Source organism: Marmota monax, unplaced genomic scaffold (assembly GCF_021218885.2).
Source record: "Marmota monax isolate L192 unplaced genomic scaffold, Marmota_monax_Labrador192_F-V1.1 WCK01_AAM20220418_F8-fsc00102, whole genome shotgun sequence".
Taxonomy (NCBI): domain Eukaryota; kingdom Metazoa; phylum Chordata; class Mammalia; order Rodentia; family Sciuridae; genus Marmota; species Marmota monax.
In genome coordinates this window covers 6,913,069-6,921,096 of record NW_026692494.1, presented here as the reverse complement: position 1 = coordinate 6,921,096, position 8,028 = coordinate 6,913,069, and the positions used below count along the sequence as shown (strand labels likewise).

Sequence of the window (8,028 nt, the reverse complement as noted above, 5' to 3'; positions counted from 1 at the left end):
TTGCCTAGTTTATGCGAGGTCTGGGGTTCAATCCCCAGCACTACACACACATACACACACACACACATTTTTTTTCCTACTCTGTAAAACATGGCAAATAGTTATACAAAATGATGTTCAGCATCCCATATCATCAGGGAATCATAAATTAAAACAATAGTGAGGTAGTATGGCACAGCTATTAGAACTGCTGATCTCTAAGAAACAGCAGTGCACCAACAGCTGCAGGACGTGATACCAGCAGTCTCAGGCATTACTAGAAGAACATATGGCATGGCCACTTTGGAAGATGATGTGCCAGTTCTTCCCAAAGCAGAAAAATCCAATCTATGACCCAACAGTGTCCCTATAAATTATCTTCATTTAGAGAAATCCTTTGAAAAACTATGTCAAAACAAAACTAGTATGTAATTATGCATAGCAGCTCTATGATGCTGATCAGATCATAAATAAGAACATCCTCCCATAGCTGAATGCATAACCAACACAGAATATAAAGGAATGAACTACCACCCTACACAGAGACATAGATAAATCCTACCTGGTATACTGCTAAGTGAAATAAGCCAGGCTGAAGAGACTACATACCGTATGGTTTATCTTTTATGACATTCTAGAAAAGACCAAATTACAGAGGAAGAGTTGTGCAGGATGAAGCCCAGGAATCTCCCAGCATGGGAGTCTCCATCTACATGGAGTTGGGGTGTACCACCCTTCCTGTGGTTTTTCTCATGACCATCCTCCATCCTGAAGCTGTCCTAGTGCCCACCAAAAGTCCTTATTAAAGCACAAGCCCCTCCTAGGCCCACAGGAGATTCTGCAGGACTTAGGAGCTCTGTGCAAATAACCAAGGTAAAAGAATCAATATTAGAACAAAAGATGTTCCTAACACCTCAGTCACTCAGCAAATATGAAGATTTTAGGAGTGCTGAACCAGGAACTGGGTGCAGAGGCTGAATGTGTATTTCTTATTATGTCACAGTCCATAAGCTGGAGCAATAATGAATTCATTGCTCATAATGGAACAATGAATTAATTATATGGCAGAAACTGGGAGCTAGATGGGGTGAGAAGTTACGATAAACAAGGGGTGAAGGCAGAGGGATCTATGTCATAAGGGGTCAAAATCCACTGACTGCAGATCAGTATACACTCACATTTTGCTTAATACATTCACAGATGGTTCCACATAAACATAGTTATAACTAGGGGATATAAAAAGATTAGAATACACATACACTTCTTTGCATTGTCAGTTGTGTGTATCAAGATGCAAGATGAAATATTTTTATAGACTTTTTAAAGACCTTTATTTTATTTGTTTATTTTTATGTGGTGCTGAGGATTGAACCCAGTGCCTCACACATGCCAGATGAGTGCACTACCACTGAGACACAACCCCAGCCCCTGCCAGATGAAAGATTTTAATATCACTCTCTAATCAAAGGATCCAGGACTCTTTAAAGAAATGGCTGATACTAAGAGTAAGACAGTAAATATATAAGTCATGGTAATTTAAATATCAGAAAGAAAAAACTTTGGAATAAAACCAGAAAATATGTTAAAAGACAACAAGAGATAATGGAAATATCTCCAATGGAAAGAATTCCCAATGGTTAAAATAGGGATGAATTGAGCAGCAAAGTACTATTTAAAAAAAAAAGAACAAAAAACAGCTTAAGGGGCTGGGGATGTGGCTCAAGCAGTAGCATGCCTGTCTGGCATGCGTGCAGCCCGGGTTCGATCCTCAGCACCACATACAAACAAGGATGTTGTGTCTGCCGAAAACTAAAAAATAAAAAAATATTAAAAGTCTCTCTCTCTCTCTCTTTCCTCACTCTCTCTTTAAAAAAAAAAAAAACAGCTTAAGGGAACTATCCAGATGACTGGTATAAATAAATGACTGAATACACAAACAAATGAGGTTGAGTAGAAACCTCTTGTGCAGAAGAGTTCCATATAATTGAGAAAGACACAGCCATCAAGGAGGTAGAGCTAACTCTCTGATGCCTAAGTGTGGGCTCTGCATTGTTACTTCCTCCAGAAGAACAGACAATGTGGACATGCAAAAAAGAGTAACTTCACAGTAAGAAACATGAAAGGCCCTTTCTCAAACAGGTGAGCACAATCAATACTAACATTTCACCTTGAGGACATGAGATGATAGAGCTGCTTTTCATCTCAGTGACCAGCTTCCCCCAGTCCAATAGCCCTGGGCTAAATAGGAGAAAAACAAGGAAACCTGAAAGGCACTGCCTCAGCCAGGTGAGCACAGTCAATACTAATATGACAATAAGGACAAGAGATGACAGAGCAGTTCTCAACCTCTGTGACATGCCTCCCCCAGACCCACAGTCCCACTTTAAATATGAAAAAAAAAGGAAAATTCAATGGAGAACAATCTAAAAAATACCTGATAAGTCCTCCTCAATACTGTCAAGGTCATCAGAACAAGGAAGTTCATAGAAACTGTCACCCCAAGAGAAGTCTATGGAGACATGATGACTGGATGTCATCTTGGCTCCTAAATGGTATCCTAGAACAGGAAGACACAGAACTGAGAATCCAAAGGACATATGATTTCAGTTAATTGTAACATACCAGTATTTTTTCTTCATGACAAATGGTCTAAGATGTTAACACTTTAGAGACAGCTCACCTAAATCATAACAAGGGAAGAAACCAGGTTGAGGCTACCTGGGAAATCTCTGCACTTTCTTTTCAATTTCTGTATAAAGATAAAACTAAGCCTGGCATGGTGGAACATGCCTTTAATCCCAGTGTCTTGGGGGCTGAGGCAGGATGATTTCAAGTTCAAACTCAGCCTCAGCAACTTAGTGAGGCCCTAAGTAACTCTGTGAGACCCTGCCTCTAAATAAAATACAAAAAAAGGGCTGGGGATGTGGCTCAGTGATTAAGTGCCCCTGGATTCAATCCCCAGTACCCCCACACTAAAAAAAAAAAAAGATTAAACTACTCTAAAGTAAAATCTTAGGACATGGTTATATTTTCTCAAACACCTACTTGTTTAATTATTCATACAGTTAATTACTGGTAACCGACACTCTTGGCTACTTCTGTATTTTATTAGGAATATTTATAACACAAAAATCAAATAGTTCAAACTCATATAAAATTGAAAGTATGTGGCTCTTTTACATATTTCATGTTGAAGTAATAACATATGTTAACTTATTATATTTTTATGCTGTCACTAGGTTCTAGGTTTGTCTTCTTAAAACTTGATCATTAGAGGGGGAAAAATGTCATTTTAGAGATTCTATTTCAACTCATGGTTTAACTTTCCCTAAAGAATGACTTTATTTTTAAAAAAGTCCTAATACAAATTGACTCACTGTGACTGAATCACTTATCCCAAAGAATCCTGGTCTCTATTTTATTTCTATGCATACCTTTTAGCAGCAATATACTCAAATATTTGTCACTGGGACAAATAGTCAAAGAAATAGTCATCTCCTCAAACACCTCTACAGGAAGTGGTGAGCCAAGAGAAGCAAAGGTGTCAGCTCAGTCCAGGAGTGATAATAGATGCTGCTGTGATGTGGGAAAACACTCTACCTTTTAGAAATCACAAGGAGTTATGGATGTCCAAACTCTTGCATGAGTCTAAATCTAGTTGAAATTCTAAGTAATTTTATTGTCACTAGCTCATCATGAAGCTAATGACAACTAAAGGATCTATGGGGCTTGGGATGTAGCTAAGTGGTAGAAAGATTTCCTAGCATGCAGGAGGCCCTAGGACCAATCCCCAGAACCACAAAAGGAAAAAAAAGAATTTGTGTCTTATTTGTGTAATCAAATAGAAAATGAATAATCATTCCTCTTAAGGAAACATGTTGGACCTAAAACACTTGAGACTCTCAGAATCAAAATACTCTCCTTATAGTGTATTGCATACCTAGACCATCATGAATGGTGGTGTCACATCATAAAGCATGTTCACATTAAGCATACCATCAAAACAACAAAAAGGCTTTATTGACTGTAGATAAGAAAAATGAACATAATCTAGCTTAGGAAATTATTAACACACTGGAAACAAGTGATACTGACATCAAAATCCTCCAGGACAAGCCAGACACTTTGACACATACCTCTCATCTCAGCTATTTGGGAGGATAAAGCAGAAGGATCACAAATTTGAGGCTAACATTAGCAATTCAGCTAGACCCTGTATCAAAATGAAATTGTAATGAGGACTGGGGACATATGTAGCTCAGGGCTTGCATAGCACATGCAAGGCCCTGGGTTTAATCCCCAGTGCCAAAAAAAAAAAATTCCAGGTGAGACAACTATGGCAGGTTCAGAACAGGGCAGTAGCTATTATGTCAACCTCCTCAAAATAATTAAAGTAAACCTGCACTTTGTTCAGCTCACAATACTAACATGTCTGATTTCTGCTTCTAATAATTCAAACATAACCATTAAATATGATCAAAAGTGGATGTACTTTTCTAATGAATCCAACAAATATGAGAAAGATACTCAAGTGCATTCTGAAAGCCACCTTATAAGCACATAGGGTCACCAACATTAGGATAAAATGAAATCATGGCATTTCCCAAATGAAATAACCCTAAATATTAATACATACATAATTTCAAAAGAAAGACAAATTTCTGAAATCAAAAGCAATATCAAAATGATATTTTGAACAAAGGCAAAACACTTAAAGAGTTCTCGCACAAGAATTCCTGACAACAAAAAGTATCATGCTCATTAGAAGGACCATCCCTTTGAATGCAAGGAATAAGAGAACTTTCTGATGAATATAAAACTTTAATAGGACATATGGAAATTCTTTCTAAATTTGAAAAGAAGAAAATATCTGTTTTTTAAAAAGCTTATTTTTAGTAAATGTATCTGAATTACAAAAAAGCAGCCACTGACTTGTCTCTTACATTTTGTAATGATTTGCATCTCTGGAGATTTCATCTATAGTGGTTATAAATATCATGAAATATCAATAGTTGATATTAAAAATATCATCATCCCTCTTCTCTTTTAAAACTGATTTGAAATTTTCTTAGAATAATTTCATATGAATTTGGAAGAGGCACTGTGGTATATGTATGTATGTGTAAATACATGACCTTTTTAAAAAAATTTTATTTATTTTTAGTTGTAGTTGGACACAATGCCTTTGTTTTATTTTCTTATTTTTATGTGGTGCTGAGGATTGAACTCAGGGCCTCGAACGAGCTAGGTGAGTGCTCTACTACTGAGCCACAACCCCAGCCCCAATACATGATCTTTTTAAAGCATACCTCTCATGCTTGAGTCCTGTCAAAGACATCTTCTGTGTGTATGGTCCTGGGATGGACTCCATGGCCTCTCACATGCCAGGCAAGTGCTCTGCCACTGAGCTACACATCCGGTCTCCAAAGATACCTTAATAAGTGGAAATTAATTAAAATCATTTGATTATGAGCATTTCCAAACAATACAATTCTCTCAAACAAGCCAATTCTCTCAATCAAAAACAAAGTAAGCTAAAAGTAATTTTTAAAATATTCCTTATAAAAAAATAGAAGTTCACAGAATTAAAAATTCTATACAGGGCTACAGTTGTGGCACAAAGGCAGAGCATTTGCCTGGCATGTGTTAGGCCCTGGGTTCAATCCTCAGCACCACATATAAACAAAATAAATAAATAAAATAAAAAGATCCACTGACAACTAAAAAAAATATTTTAAAAATTATGTAGAAAACTGAAAGAATATTAAATAAAAATTGAATAGGAAAAACCTACTGCACAGACTTGAGGCCATGAGGAATTACATAGTAAAATAACTCTAAAATAAGAAAACTAAATGAATCAATTAGTATACAAAACCTTGGACTGGTACTTAGAGTCCTCCCACTGGATGGGATCCTGGGATCATCAGGGCTCAAGGCTGGCTGTCATCTGCCCTTTAACAAATTCTGGTTTTATTTCAAATGTCCATGATCTATAAAGAAAAAAAGAAAGAGAGAAAGGTGATTTTTCTAAATTTATTTTATGGCATATCAAATTCTGATATAGTCAAGATAATTCATCCAATGCAGGATGTGTTTGTACAACAGACATTATTTGTGCACAATTACAAATATACTGCCAATTAGCACAGCAGCCAGGAGCTGCTCATCCTAGACTAGCAGGGGCAGAGTCTGGAGGAGGGGGAAGGAAGGTCAGGAGGAGGATGAGGGGGCCTGGAAGATGGGTGGGTTCTGGAGAAGAGGCAGGGACTTAAAGAGGAGGAGGGTTGGGCTGGGTTTATGGCTCAGTGGTAGAGCACTTGCCTAGCATGTTGAGGCACTGGGTTCAATATTCAGCACCACATAATAATAAATAAACAAAATAAAGGCATTGTGTCCATGTGCAATTAAAAAAAAATAAAAATAAAAGGAGGAGGGTGAGGTCTGGAGGAGGTGCAGGACAGGAAGAAGGGAAAGGTCTGGAGGAGAGGCAGGGTCTGAAGGAGGGGGAGAATGGGTCACAAGGGGGCAGGGCCTGGCAGATGGGTGGGACCTGAAGGAGGGGGCAGGTCCTAGAACATGAGTAGGACCTAGAGGAGAGGCAGGGTAGGAAAAAGGGGCAAGGGTGGTTCAGGAGGATGTGCAGAGCCATAGAATATTGGTGGGGTCTGGAGGGGGAGGCCTTAGGGGAAGGGTCCTGGAGGGGTGGCTTCTTGCTAATTAAACTCTCCACCAAAAGAAAAAGGTTGGCTGTGGTAGCTCAGTGGTAGAGTGCTTGCCTAGCATGTGTGAGGCAGGGTTTGATCCTCAGCACCACATAAAAATAAATAAATAAAATAAATGTATTGTGCCCTTCTACAACTAAAAAAGAATTTTAAAAAACTAAGCAAAGGATAAAGAAAGAGAAAAATGTAGTTCATGAGTTCAGTTCCATAAAAAAATTGAATGTATTTTTAATAAATTCTGGCTTTGTTAGAAGTGATATATTTAAATTTAAGCGGCTCAGAAGGATGAGGCAGAAGAATCTTGAGTTCAAAACCAGCCTGAGCAAAAAGCAAGGCATGAAGCAACTCAGTGAAACCCTATCTCTATAATACAAAATAGGGTTGCCCCACACCAGGCATCTCCCTCAGGCTACTCTAGGAGAACGGAACCCTGGGCATCCCTACAGACATGACCCATGAGGCTCCCCACACCAGGAGTCTTCCTCAGACAACTCTGAAGACAAGGGAACCCCAGGCGTCCCTAGAGACATGACCCAAGAGAGTCGCACACTGGCGTCTCCTCCAGGCCGCTCTGAGAAGGGAACCCCAGGCCTACTAAGAGACATGAGAATGAGGGTCCCCAACCCTGGCATCTCCCTCAGGAAATCCTGGAAACCCTAGAAACGTGCCACATGAGGGTCCCCAAGACAGGCGTCCCCCTCAAGCTACTCTGAGGACAAAGGAACCCCAGGCATTCCTAGAGCCTTGACTCACGAAGTCTCTAAGCCAAGAGTCCGCTGAGGTTGCTCTGAGGAGAAGGGAGCTCCGAGAGTCCCTGGAGGCATGACCCACGAGAGTCCCCAACCTGGGTGTCTCTCTCAATTGCTCTGAGAAGGGAGCTCTGCCCCTCTCTGTGGAGTGACCCAACATTCCAGTAAGCTGGGGCTCTCCCGGGTTGGCCCTGAATGGGAAGCCAGCTCTCCTCACTCTCAGGGAGGCAGCATTAAAGATGGCGGTGAGGTCCCGCCCCTTCTTAACCACGCCCCTTTGGCCACATGCGCATGTGCACGAGCTGCTCCTGGCTCACAGGTGGGGCCTCTCCCAGCTCCTTGGTGAATGTCAGCACATTCTTTCACCCTCAGCAGTTACTGAATAAAATATGTTCCCACTGCTGTAACTTGGTCTGGCTATGGCACAATGAGGAGTGGAATCTCAGGAGAGGAGAAATGGAGTCCAGGAGACCCCCTCCCTGCACTCCACCAGGCCAAGTGCTGCAGCAGCCTGAGCCAGGTGGGCAGAGGAACAGAGGGAGGCCACCACAGGGAGTCTAGACCCTCACTCAGGT

The 8,028-nt window shown here is 40.2% G+C and overlaps 1 long non-coding RNA gene across 1 annotated transcript; it reads right to left on the bottom strand.

Moving 5' to 3' along the window:
- Window positions 1–2,423: 2,423 nt before the first annotated feature.
- LOC131424175 (uncharacterized) lies at window positions 2,424–7,632 on the bottom strand. Its single transcript, XR_009226802.1, has 4 exons — window positions 7,458–7,632; window positions 5,858–5,972; window positions 5,289–5,412; window positions 2,424–2,536 (listed from the first exon to the last, which is right to left on the bottom strand). It is a non-coding gene; the product is annotated as an uncharacterized LOC131424175 (long non-coding RNA).
- Window positions 7,633–8,028: the final 396 nt, after the last annotated feature.